A 14057-nucleotide genomic window follows, 5' to 3' on the forward strand; every position below is an offset into this window, starting at 1 on the left:
TCCCAAGCTTGCTTTGGGCCTCGCCTCTGGAGGAATCTGATTTTATATTTTATTTTATTTTATTTAAGATTTTATTTATTTATTTGACAGAGAGAGAGAGACAGCCAGCGAGAGAGGGAACACAAGCAGGGGGAGTGGGAGAGGAAGAAACAGGCTCCCAGTGGAGGAGCCTGATGCAGGGCTCGATCCCAGACTGCCGGGATCACGCCCTGAGCCGAAGGCAGATGCTTAACGACTGAGCCACCCAGGCGCCCCTGATTTTATAGTTTAAACGTGAGTCTCGGTATCTCTTTCACTTGCTTCGGAATAAAGCTATCTCAGAATCAGCTTCCTTACCACTGAGACCGTATCTATTTCTAAAAAAACAAAAACAAAAAACTGAAGAGGGCTTAGAGTAGAACACCAGAGGGTGGCATATTCTGACCTGCCAGTGTGTGAAGGAGCGGAGTGAATCACGCCAGGAACGGTGTTTACTAAATAGAAGAATAAACCAGCTCTGAGCCTCCTGACTGTCAAGGCAAAAATAGAAAGTGATGTGCTACCTGGTTTTTATTATGTGATCAAAAGTACGAATACCTCTTTTTCAGAGGAGATAACCTTTTCCCCAGGCAGGAAATTTGAGGAAGAGGTTTATCACCTGCAGGCTTACGGAGGAGACCAGAGATCGGATCTTCAGCAGTGATCTTGCCGGCAAGACGTGGAATCGTGCTCCACGCCATCAGTTATTATACTGACGCTTGATAAAATCTGAGGCCATGGTATTAGGGAAAAAAATCGGGAAGTCATTGCTACAGGAACCTGAGCTAATACATTTAACTGACCAAAATAGACACAGGAACAGAACTCAGAAAAATCAAAACAATGGACTATTTAGACAAGCACTTCTCAAACTTCTTCACCCTGTGAAGAGACGAATGAAATTCTACCCTGTAGGATTGGCGGATAGAGGGTCAGTCATGACTCCCTCTACCTCTAGGGCAAGGTGAATTTTATCTTTAAAATGTGTTCACTTTAACTGGCTACTTGACAATAAATTTGTGCTTATTTTAATACAAAATCAACTTCCCCCAAATCTTTGCCAAAGTTGATATCACTATGGCTTTGAGTATTCTCTGGCATTATCAAGTTTCGCAAATGTCTGGAAAAACAGGGCTGGCTTATATTCTCTCTTATCTGTTCTTTATAATAAACCAATGAGGGAGGCATGACCCATTTTAATGAATGGGGACATTGGAGAACAGAGAGATTAAGTAATTTTTCCAATAGCGCATGGCACCCAAACGCATAGTACTTGAATGAAACACAGATCTCCGGACTGGAAGGCCAGTGCCTTTACCCAGCTTCCATAACGTTAATTTGCTCTTTTAGGAAATAATCAAGGCGTGAACTGGCCAGCCCACTGTTTCTGATGTTGCATTACTGAAGCACTATACCCACTGAACCACTGAACCTGTAAGGCCACTGCTCCAGCTTTCCAATGTCCCCTCATAGTCCACACTCACATCAAGACATGTTTCCTGATTCATTGCTGGATTCCTCCGGGGAATGAGTCACCTCTTGCTCAAATTCCTCCCTGTAATCAGTGCATACAGCGTCAGCTTCAGGAGCCGGGAGGAGAGAGGAGCCGTTTCTCCCAGAGCATCTCTGCAGATGTCCCAAAGTGGACAACAGTGATAGGAAATCATTTCTTCTCCATGAGGGCACATCTTCCATCCCAAAAGCCACAGGATGCAATGAGCAGGCTGGAAGGCCGGAAGTCTGGTGACCTGCATCCTGGTCCTAACTCTGCCACCGGATAGTTGTGGGAAAGCCAGTTAACCCATTGGTGCCGGGCGTGCCAGGGAATGATAATGAGAAACAGTGAGATAATGTCTGGGAAGCCCTTTGAGCTCCTCTGTGGCGAGAGGCTGCATAAACACAAGGTGTTATTACTTCCCAGCCCACATCAGCCAAGGACATCACCATGAAGGTTCCTACAGAAACCTCCTCTCTCCCCACATGGGAAAGGACAGCCGGGTCCTTGGGCTTCTCGTCCAGCTGATTGCCAAGCTCTGCAGGACGTGGAAGGAGTTGACCATCTGGTTAAAGATGAGGAGCGTCACTGAAGGGAAGGCTTCAATCTTAAAATCACAGACCCTTCCAACTGAAAAGAAAAGTAGCAATTCAGCACACACCCTTTACTTAGAGAAAAAGAAGCTGAGTCCAGAAAGTTTCCTACATAATTCACATTCCCCAAAGGCCAGCCGGACAGGAGAGGAGAGGTGGGCTGAAAAGTGGCCAGGGATCTGGTCTTAGACTCTGCAGAACCCTCTACCTAGCAGGGAACAGGGGCACATTCACGATTTGTGGGCCATGTGAGATGAGCAGTATTGAAAAGCGCTACCAGGACTGTGACAAAGACTGAGCCGGTGTCCCGCAGCCACTGGGACTTGGGCAAACCATTTCAGCTTTGAGCTTCAGAAAAATGGAAACAGGAGGAATGACATCACTCTCCAGCATTTCTGTTATGTCTACAGCTCCCTAATAATTCCGTGACGACTGGCTGATTTCATCCTTCTGAGAAAGCAGGGAAAGAAGCATTGTGATTCTCTCTCCTGAGGCTTCGAGAGCTGGAGTCCCAGTCATGTGGTCCCGACCTGACTCCCGGATGGGCCACCTGGAGAAGAACTAGGGCGGTAACTAGACTGTAGTCCCCAGTGGCCTGCTTCTGTGCGGGCAATCACCTGTGATCTCTAACTTCCTCCCAGCATTAAAGGTCTGCGGACTACACGTGTGACAAAGGGTTCCTGAAGGCTACCTGGTACCGATAAACTGGTTTTAAGTCAGCACTTTGTCCCTTTAAACTCAGCTACCAATAAGACGTTTCTTAATTCGAATGATTTAACACATTTTAGTAAGAACCTCGCATTATTTTATATTTTAATATCTTAAATTTTACAAATGGAATGTGAATCTTCCCTGATATTTCGGGATATGACTACACCACGGTTAAGCCGTCTCTCTATGAATGGACCTTTGGTAGTCTCTATCTTTTTCTCAATTACAAACGGTGGCGCAATGAACACATTTGTATGTGCCACTTAGAAACACCCCCACACGCACATGCTTTATATTGCATTATAAAAGATAATTACCAAATTTGTACTGATTTGCAGATGGACCAACAGTGTATGAGAGGACTTATTTTCTTACACTCTTGCTAAAACTTGATATCATCACTCTTTTTAATTTTTTTTTTTTTTTGCCAATCTGGTAGAATTACATTGTTGATGTTCATTTGCATTTCAAATGTCTTTCCCTTTAAAATGGGAAATAATGAAGTGTTAACACTTAAAATGTGTTCATCTTCTTCAGGGAAAACATGACATATCGAAAGATAAAAGTCTCTGGGGTCAAAGGGCCTGGATTGGCTTCCTAGGTCTGCTGCTAACACACTGGGGGGGGCCTCTGTCAGGTTGCTCAACATCCCTGGGCTTCACTTTCCTGTCTGTAGAATGGGGATAGGTAAGACTTTGCCTTCATCCAGGATGGGCGATGATTGTCATAAAAGTGCTTCATAAGTGGTTAGCTCTGGGCCCGTATTAAATATTCCCTGACTTTTATCAGGTGAGTAAACTGATGCCCAATGAGGTGGGTTGCATATTCCCAAGCAGCAAGAAATCTCCTTTATAGCTACAATAGCCCTGTCTTATATTGGAATATGTTTAGTCCGACTTTTTTAGTAATCAGAAAGAAGGGGCTGCTGAGATTTTGTTGATCTGTTGGTTGGTTGGTTTTGATTTTTGTTTGTTTGTCTCATGTTTTATTTAACAGAAGCACAAGCAGGACAAGACCTCGGGTAGCTGATGAACCGGAGGGCATCATGTTACCTAAACTCCAGACCTTGGCTTCACCTGTGGAAATGCCCCACCCTCTTCCAAGTTCGTTTCTACGGCCACAAGCACACGGCTTGCTAGAGAGTAAAGTACTCCCCAATCCAGGGAGATGGAAGATTTGATAAAGCTAAGACACACTCAAATTCATAATCGCACCTAGGAGCACTGTGAAGACAAAGAGGATGTTTTATTTTTTTGGCCATGGAGCCCCATTTCCCTTTCCTAAGTAGCACCCCACTCTCAGTCCCCAGGGTCTGAGCAGCCCATTCCCAGCCCAGGGATGGAGCACGAGGCTCGGGCTTACATCAATTAGAACTTTGAGATCTCCAGCCCCAGTGATTGGCTAACATCAGAACACATGCTCCCAGAAACCCAATCAGAGTGTTCCTTGGGATCTTTGCCGAGAAAGCTGAGATAGAGACCTTTTGTATTTTTCCCATGACACATGATCATGAAAGGATTTAGCCCTGGAAACTTCTGGCAGCCTTCTCGAGGGAAAAGAGAGTCTTGGAATGGAGGTGATATCAAGGAAGAGGACCTTAGCAATCTAGAGGGTGAAATCAGATCCTACGAATGTTGCCAAAGCCAGATGTCCTCCTGGATTGCTCAGTTACGCAAGCTAATAAATACCTCCTTCAGGCATACACCTTTGTTACTTTTCTTCCTGAACCTGATGTTCTGTCATTTGTAATAACTGGCACTAGTGAAACCATATACACACATTCATGTTCAATGCTTCTTTCCGTACATGGAAGGCAGGGTGATATCATGGCAGAAGCCGAGGCCTGGAAAGTAGGAGATCTAGGTCTGTGACTGGCTTTGTCTCTTTGGGCTTCAATTTCCATAGCTGTAAATTGAGAGAGGTGGACAGATAAACTTGGGACACCTTCCTGCTCTGAAACTCTCTGAATCCATAAACCTGCCATTCCTGGTGCTCCCGTGGCCACTAGATGCTGAGACTGTCAAACGCTGACTCTTTGAAGCATCCCATTCATTGTGTTAAAGGAGGGCTTAGGTGGCCACCAATGGAGGGGACCTGAAGAACATGAAACAATCAGGTTCTCTGTATCTCCCCGAGAACTGACTCCAGAAGAGGCTCAGGCTTTGCAAAACCACAGAATATTCTTCCCTCTTGGTTCCTTGGGAAAAGCTCTCAGCACTATGGAGCGTGTTTCTTGCTATTCATGGCTTGCCAGGGGGAACAGCCAAGAAGAAGAGGTCACATGGCCAGGCCTCCCTGGCACAGGATGTTCTGTGCCACCGATGACTGGGCAAGGAAGAGGATTGCCCGATCCCCTACTGAGGCTGCCTATGAAAGGTGGGCCCCAGAGTTGCCAACACATAATCTGCAATGATCTCTATAAAGGCTTCTATAAAGCAGGATTCATATTCTACAATAGTTGGTTGTCTGTACTCTATGAAGTATTAGGCTAAGCCTTTGCATAGTCACCCTTTTTTCAAACCTCACAACAACCCTGTTGCACCCTGATATCACCAGCAGTTTATAGCTACCGAAGCTGAAGCTCAAAGAGGTGAAGTCCAGGTGACTTGCCTACGGTCCCACAGCCACAGAGCCACAGTGCATTTCACCGACTGAGGACAAGGTAAGGGCCTGTATGGCTGCTCTTACCTCACCTTCTGCCACCCTTCTCCCATAAACGGGACCCACAAACACACAGACCAGAGCATGTGTTCCGGTCCCGGCCCTTCTCACAGCTGCCTTTGTAAACACTCAGAGACAGAGTGTTCTGGCTGTTTGTGTGCCTGTCACTGCTTTGACTGAACTGTGAGTTCTTCATCAGGGCCTGTGTGATCCTGCTGGTGGCTGCCACAGTTCCTTCTACAAAATAGGAATGAGAAAAGCAGTCCTTCTCTCTGGCCAGCCACTGACCTCAGGGGAAGATTGGACCCAGCCAAGGGCCACAAATTTATTGCACTTAGGGAGCAGGCAGGGAATGGAAACAGAAGAAATCCCAAGCCAGGTATGAGAGAGTAGGGAGTGGTAGGAGACGGAGGGAACAAAACGTGCAGGATCCGCCTAAGGCACTCAGTTCCCAAAGGTTCAAAAAATGTACAGCCAAAATAAACGCAGCCTGGGCCCCAGAGCCAACAGTTAGAGTACCTACTATGACTTCACCTGGACCGTTCGGCTTGGCGTGGAATTGATGCGCATCTCACCTACACTGTAACACCAGTCTTCCAAGATGGAGACCATGGCTGAGAGCTTTCATACATGGTTCTCATTCAATACAGTGTGTGGCAGACAGTGGACATTTAATAAATGCTTGCTAAAGAAACTTAAAAAAAATCAAATTAATGTTTACCCAAGCCGCTATAAGCCTCACCAAGCCAACACTCTATAAAGGAGGTTATTGACTCCATTTCCACTGGTCTAGGAACCAGAATATTGATTATAGTGTTTGGGTGGGGAACCACCCATACCAGGAATCTATTTGTGCCATAATACTTAGAGGAGTCCCTTTAGGACAAGAAAAATGATTCATCGAGTGGTCCCCATACTCTAAAATGAAAAACATGCAGTTCATGGTTCTATAGGATATCCAATCAATCATCCATTCACTCAACAATTATGGCACTAGAACCATAATGGTGAACAAAACAGACACAGTGCCTTCCCTCATGGAATTTACAGTCTTGTAATCAACTAATCACATAAATAAATGTAAACTCACATGTGGCAAATGCTCAGAAGTATACAGCACTTTCAAAGGCCTGGCCTGGGAGAATCAAGGAAGTGATACATGACCCAGCTAAAGAGGGGAAGAAACAGCATATGCAAAGGCCCTGTGGAAGAAGTGTGGCAAAGAAAATAATTTGTAAGTCCAGACAAGTCAAGCAGAAGAGGGAGCATGTGGTTTAAGAGGTTGATAGAGGTCAGACCACTCTAGGCTTGTAACCTATGCAAGAATTTTTATCTTTGGGGCGCCTGGGTGGCGCAGTCATTAAGCGTCTGCCTTCGGCTCAGGGCGTGATCCCAGCGTTCTGAGATAGAGCCCCACATCAGGCTCCTCCGCTATGAGCCTGCTTCTTCCTCTCCCACTCCCCCTGCTTGTGTTCCCTCTCTCGCTGGCTGTCTCTATCTCTGTCAAGTAAATAAATAAAATCTTAAAAAAAAAAAAAGAATTTTTATCTTTATTTACAAACAATATGAGTTAATTACTCTGCTAGCGGGAAAAATGGTTGGGTGATGCCATAGCTCTCCATTCCTGTAACCTGCACCCTCTCTGCAAAGGCTGATTGTTGCCCATTTATTTCTATGGGATCTGAGGCAAGGGAGAAGAGTTTTAAACTCTTTTGGATGGAAAAAGTTATTTCACTCTTAGAGTCTCAGCTGCAAATGAGATTTCTCCTTCCAGTGTACCGTGACATTGCCACAGTAATACCATTAGACACCCTTCTGGCAGCAGGACCTCAGAGCCCTGCTGTTACTTATTTCATGTCCAAAGTCACGTAAGCCACTGGTTTTTCATCTTTGGATTATGCAGACCACATTTTAACCTGAAAAATACCACTCCCACTTGATATTAGTTAATACTTCTAAAATTTAATGACACAATCCCCTTTATATTGGCACCAAAAGAAACAGAAATTCTTAGATAAAATTTTTAAAAAATATGTACAAGGTCTATATAAGAACAACCACAGAACTCAACTGATAGAAATTTAAAAAGATCTAAATAAATGGTGAAATAGTCCATGTACATGGATTGAAAACTCAATATTGTCAAGATATCAGATGTTCCCAACTTGATCTAAAAATTCAAAGCAATCTTAATCAAGGGATTAGTGATCCCAAAAAGTTATTTTGTGTATATCAACTAAGTAATTCTAAAGTTTCTATGGAAAGGCAAAAGAGCAAGGATAACCAACATGATATTAAAGAAGAACCAAGTTGGAGGATCAACATTACCTAACTGTAACACTTAATATAAAGTTACAGTAATGAAGACAGTGTGACACTGGAAAAAAAATAAAATAAAATAAGACAAATATACCAATGGAACAGAAGAGAGAGACCAGAAATAGGCTCACACAACTGTAGCCAGCTGATCTTTGACAAAGGAACAAAAGCAATTCAATGGAGAAAGGAGAGTCTTTTCAACAAATGGTGCTGGAACAATTGGACTTCCACATGCAAAAACACCAAAAAACAAAAAAACAAAGAAAACAAATTTAGACACAACTTTATACCTTTTACAAAAATACCTAAATATAACCCCAAACTATACAACTCCTAGCAGATAACATAGGAAGAAACGTTGGTGACTTTGAGTCTGACAATGACTATTTAGAAACACCAAAAGCACAATACATGAAAGAAAAAATTGGAAATAAGACTTCATTAAAATTAAAAACTCCTACTCTATGAAAGACACTGTTAAGAGGGTGAAAATATAAGCCACAGACTGGGAGAAAATATTTGCAAAACACATATCTGATAAAAGACTGTTATCCAAAGTATACGAAGAACTCTTAAAACTCAGGAAACAAGCAACCCAACTTAAAAATGAGCAACACATTTGAACAGACATTGCACCAAAGAAGATATATATATGGCAAAAAAAAAAAAAAAAAAAAAAAACAAAGAAATAAACAAAAAACTAGTTTTTTGTGAAAAGACATTTAGCAACATCTGTAATAGTGAATTTCAAATTAATACAATAATGAGATACCAGTATGAACCCATTAGGATGACCAAAATCCAGAACACTGACAACACAAAATGCTGATGAGGAAGTAGAGCAACAGGAACTCTCATTCATTGTTGGTGGGAATGCAGGTTGGTACAGCCACTATGGAAGACAGTTTGTCAGTTTTTTACAAAAATAAACACGTCTTTGCCACATAATCCAGCAACTGCATTCCTTGGTATTTTCTCAGATGAGTTGAAAACTTTTGCCCACACAAAATTCTCCACATGGATGTTTATAGAAAACTTTTTCATATTTCATGTTAAACTTAGGAAGCAACTGAGATGTCCTTCCATTAGAGAGTGCTATATAAACTATGGTTCATCCATACAATGAAATATTTTTCAGTGATAAAAAGAAATGAACTATCAAGCCATGAAAAAATACAGAGGAAACTTAAATGCATATTGCTACATGGAAGAAGCCAATTTGAAAAGGTTAAATACGACATGATTCCAACTATATGATATTCTGGAAAAGGCAAAACTATAAAGACCATAAAAATACTAGTGATTCGTGGAGAGGAAAGGATGGGTGAATTGGTGGAACCCAAGAGATTTTTAGGGTCGTTAAACTATTCTATATGATACTGTAATGGTGGCTATATGTGTGTGTGTATATATATATATATACACATTTGTCAAAATCCATGGACTATACAACACAAAGAATCATCCCTAATGTGAACTATACAGACTTTATTTAATACTAATGTATCAATATTGACTCATCAACTATAACAAATATACCATATCAACACAAAAAATAAAAATAGGGGAAAACTTGGGGGGAGAGGACAAGGGGATATATGGAAATTCTGTACTTTCCACTCGACCTTTCTCTAAACGTAAAACCACTTTTAAAAACTGCATATTAATTTTTAAATTCTAATTATTGATAAAATATGTGATGACAAAAGCATGGTTTTAGTAGCATGGTCTCAAAAATTATGTTTGACTAATCACAAGAGCATCATATACACTTGAGAAATGCAAGTACATATGAGTAAAATATACCCATCTTTTCCTCTAGACAATCTCGAGCACACATTGATTCAGAGATTCTTTTGCAGTAATTCCATAGGCTTAATAGAATCCAGAGTCTGGGAACCATTGCTGAAGGATTCACAGACACTTCTCAATTAATGAATGAAGTCTGCTCCTTTGGAAGATGAGGAGAATGCTAACCACAGGTCAGTGCTGTTAATGACAAATCTCTCCACATTCTAGGAGACCATAACGTCTTTCTTATTATATAGAAGGAAGGGACTCTCCCCCTTTTAATGCTTTGGCACCTCATTTCTGTTCTAGGCCAAAACTTTTGTCACTTTAAGACTGGGCATAGGAAAGAGCTACAGATAGCGATAGGAAAGATCTTGGGATGCCACCCTATCTGAACCACTCTCCAGTTTGGCCTCATGCCGCATTTTTTTTCATGTGCACCTTAAGTATGAGTCCTAAAAGCAGAACTTTAGAATGAGTCAACATAGCTCAGGGTTGAAGAAGAAAAGAGAGGCTGTCCGGTCCATCCATAGTGATATAGCGCCTGAAAAATTATTAAAAGACACCCCAAAATCATGGTGTTCTGGAGGAATGAAGTATATATTATGAACAACAAAGCTTTCACCACATTTATTAATCCACAGTATTTATTCATTCAGCTCCAGCTCTGTGCAAGACACCAACAGTCCTGCACACTGGCTCTCGTCTACGTGATAAAAACGTCCTTTTCATTCTGTTCCTTGTAAACTCGAGCACACACTCTGTTGAGCACACTGTTTGCACCCTGCTCTACCTCTAGTCCCAAAGCCTCTACTTCCACTTGTTGGTCAAAACACTGATTCTACCTCTGGAATGGTGAAAGGCCTGGAAACAGTGCCATGAGAAAAATTAAAGGAACTGGGAAGTTTTAGCTGGTGTCCAGAGAACCCACTAGAAATGATCCTCGATTTCACAGATCTGAAGGACCATCATAGGGAAGGAGGGTTGGATATTTTGTGTATGCAGAGCCAGGAACCAGAATTAAAAACTAGTTCTGAAAGTGACAGAGAGATTGTCAAGGATGACATCACTGATGACTGTCACTGATGTCATCTCAGCCAGAGAAAGGACTTTTTAACAGTGAGAAGCTTCCAAGTATGAAATAGACTGTATCAATAGGTAGTGTGCTCCCTACTACTAAGATGTATTCAGAGGTCAGATGATCAACAGAGAATTTGTAAAGGATATATATATATATATATATATATATATATATATATATATATTTTTTTTTTAACAAGCTTGGAAATAGTGGGGTTAATCTTTTTTTTTTTATAATGATTTTTTATTATATTATGTTAGTCACCATACAGTACATCCCCAGTTTTCGATGTAAGGCTCGATGATTCATTAGTTGTGTATAACACCCAGTGCACCATGCAATATGTGCCCTCCTTACTACCCATCACCGGTCTATCCCATTCCCCCACCCCCCTCCCCTCTGAAGCCCTCAGTTTGTTTCTCATAGTCCATAGTCTCTCATGTTTCATTCCCCCTTCTGATTACCCCCCCTTTCTTTATCCCTTTCTTCCCCTACTGATCATTCTAGTTCTTATGTTCCATAGATGAGAGAAATCATATGATAGTTGTCTTTCTCTGCTTGACTTATTTCACTAAGCATTATCTCCTCCAGTGCCGTCCATGCTGTAGCAAATGTTGAGAACTCATTCTTTCTGATTGCTGAGTAATATTCCATTGTATATATGGACCACAACTTCTTAATCCAGTCATCTGTTGCAGGGCATCTCGGCTCCTTCCACGATTTAGCTATTGTGGACATTGCTGCTATGAACATTGGGGTGCATATGGCCCTTCTCTTCACTACGTCTGTATCTTTGGGGTAAACACCCAGTAGTGCAATGGCTGGGTCATAGGGTAGCTCATTTTTTAACTTTTTAAGGGACCTCCACACGGTTTTCCAGAGTGGCTGTACCAACTTGCATTCCCACCAACAATGTAGGAGGGATCCCCTTTCTCCACATCCTCTCCAACAATTGTTGTTTCTTGCCTTGTCTATTTTTGCCATTCTAACTGGCGTAAGGTGGTATCTCAGTGTGGTTTTGATTTGAATTTCCTTGATGGCTAATGATTTTGAACATTTTTTCATGTGTCTGTTAGCCATTTGTATGTCTTCATTGGAAAAGTGTCTGTTCATATCTTCTGCCCATTTTTTGATTTGTTTATTTGTTTCTCGTGTATTGAGTTTGAGAAGTTCTTTGTAGATCTTGGATACCAGTCCTTTATCTGTAGTGTCATTTGCAAATATCTTCTCCCATTCCGTGGGCTGCCTCTTAGTTTTTCTGACTGTTTCCTTGGCTGTGCAGAAACTTTTAATCTTGATGAAGTCCCATAAATTCATTTTATCTTTTGTTTCTCTTGCCTTTGGGGATGTGTCATGAAAAAGTTTGCTTTGGCCGATGTCGTAGAGGTTGCTGCCTATGTTCTCCTCTAGAATTTTGATGGATTCCTGTCTCACATCGAGGTCTTTCATCCATTTGGAGTTTATTTTTGTGTATGGTGTGAGATAGTGGTCATGTTTCATTCTTTTGCATGTAGCTGTCCAATTTTCCCAGCACCATTTATTGAAGAGACTGTCTTTTTCCCACCGGATGTTTTTTCCTGCTTTATCAAATATTAGTTGCCCAAAGAGCTGAGGGTCCATTTCTGGGCTCTCTATTCTGTTCCATTGGTCTATGTGTCTGTTTTTGTGCCAGTACCATGCTGTCTTTGTGATCACAGCTTTGTAGTACAGCTCGAAATCCGGCATTGTGATGCCCCCAGCTTTGTTTTTCCTTTTCAACAGTTCCTTGGAGATTCGGGGTCTTTTCTGGTTCCATACAAATTTAAGGACTATTTGTTCCAGTTCTTTGAAAAACGTTCTCGGTATTTTGATCGGGATAGCATTGAAAGTGTAGATTGCTCTGGGTAGCATGGACATTTTAACTATGTTAATTCTTCCGATCCATGAGCATGGAATATCTTTCCATCTTTTTATGTCTTCCTCAATGTCTTTCAAGAGTGATTTATAGTTTCTAGAATAAAGGTCCTTTACGTCTCTGGTTAAGTTAATTCCAAGGTATGGTTTTTGGTGCTATTGTAAATGGGATGGATTCCCTGATTTCTCTTTCTTCGTTCTCGTTATTCGTGTACAGAAATGCAACTGATTTCTGAGCATTGATTTTGTATCCCGCCACGTTACTGAATTGCTCTATAACTTCTAATAGTTTGGGAGTGGCTTCTTTTGGGTTTTCCATATAGAGTATCATGTCGTCTGCGAAGAGAGACATTTTGACTTCTTCTTTGCCGATTTGAATACCTTTGATCCCTTTTTGTTGTCTGATTGCTGTTGCAAGGACTTCTAGTACTATGTTGAATAATAGTGGCGAGAGTGGGCATCCTTGTCGTGTTCCTGATCTTAAGGGAAAGGCTTCCAGCTTTTCCCCATTGAGAATAATATTTGCAGTAGGCTTTTCACAGATGGCTTTTATGAGATTGAGAAATGTACCTTCTATTCCTACACTCTGAAGGGTTTTAATCAGGAAAGGATGCTGTATTTTGTCAAATGCTTTTTCGGCATCGATTGAGAGGATCATATGGTTCTTGAGTCTTTTCTTGTTGATATGATGTATCACGCTGATTGATTTGCGAATATTGAACCACGCTTGCATCCCAGGTATGAATCCCACTTGATCGTGGTGGATAATCCTTTTAATGAACTGTTGGATTCTATTAGCAAGTATCTTGTTGAGGATTTTGGCGTCCATATTCATTAGGGAAATCGGTCTGTAATTCTCCTTTTTGAGGGGGTCTTTGCCTGGTTTGGGGATCAAGGTAATATTGGCCTCATAGAATGAGTTTGGTAGCTTTCCTTCTGTTTCTATTTTTTGAAATAGCTTTAGGAGAATAGGTATTATTTCTTCTTTGAATGTTTGGTAGAATTCCCCAGGAAAACCGTCCGGGCCTGGAGTTTTGTTATTTGGAAGGTTGTTTATCACTGACTCAATTTCTTCATAATTAATTGGCCTGTTTAAGAAATCTATTTCTTCCTTTTTCAATCTTGGTAGTTTATAGGTTTCCAGGAAGGATTCCATCTCTTCCAGATTGCTTAGTTTATTGGCATATAGCTGTTGATAAAAATTTCTAATAATCCTTCCAATTTCAATGGTGTTCGTCGTGACCTCTTCTTTTTCATTCATAATTTTAATAATCTGGGTCCTTTCTCTTTTCTTTTGGATAAGTCTTGCCAGTGGTCTGTCAATTTTATTGATTCTCTCCAAGAACCAGCTTCTAGTCCTGTTGATCTGCTCTACTGTACTTCTGGTTTCTGCTTGATTGATTTCAGCTTTAATTTTGGTCAACTGCTTCCTTGTGCGTGGATTAGGCCTGTCCCTCTGTTGCTGTTCCAGCTTCTTGAGGTGAGAATATAAAAA

Source organism: Ursus arctos, unplaced genomic scaffold, assembly GCF_023065955.2.
Source record: "Ursus arctos isolate Adak ecotype North America unplaced genomic scaffold, UrsArc2.0 scaffold_4, whole genome shotgun sequence".
NCBI lineage: Eukaryota > Metazoa > Chordata > Mammalia > Carnivora > Ursidae > Ursus > Ursus arctos.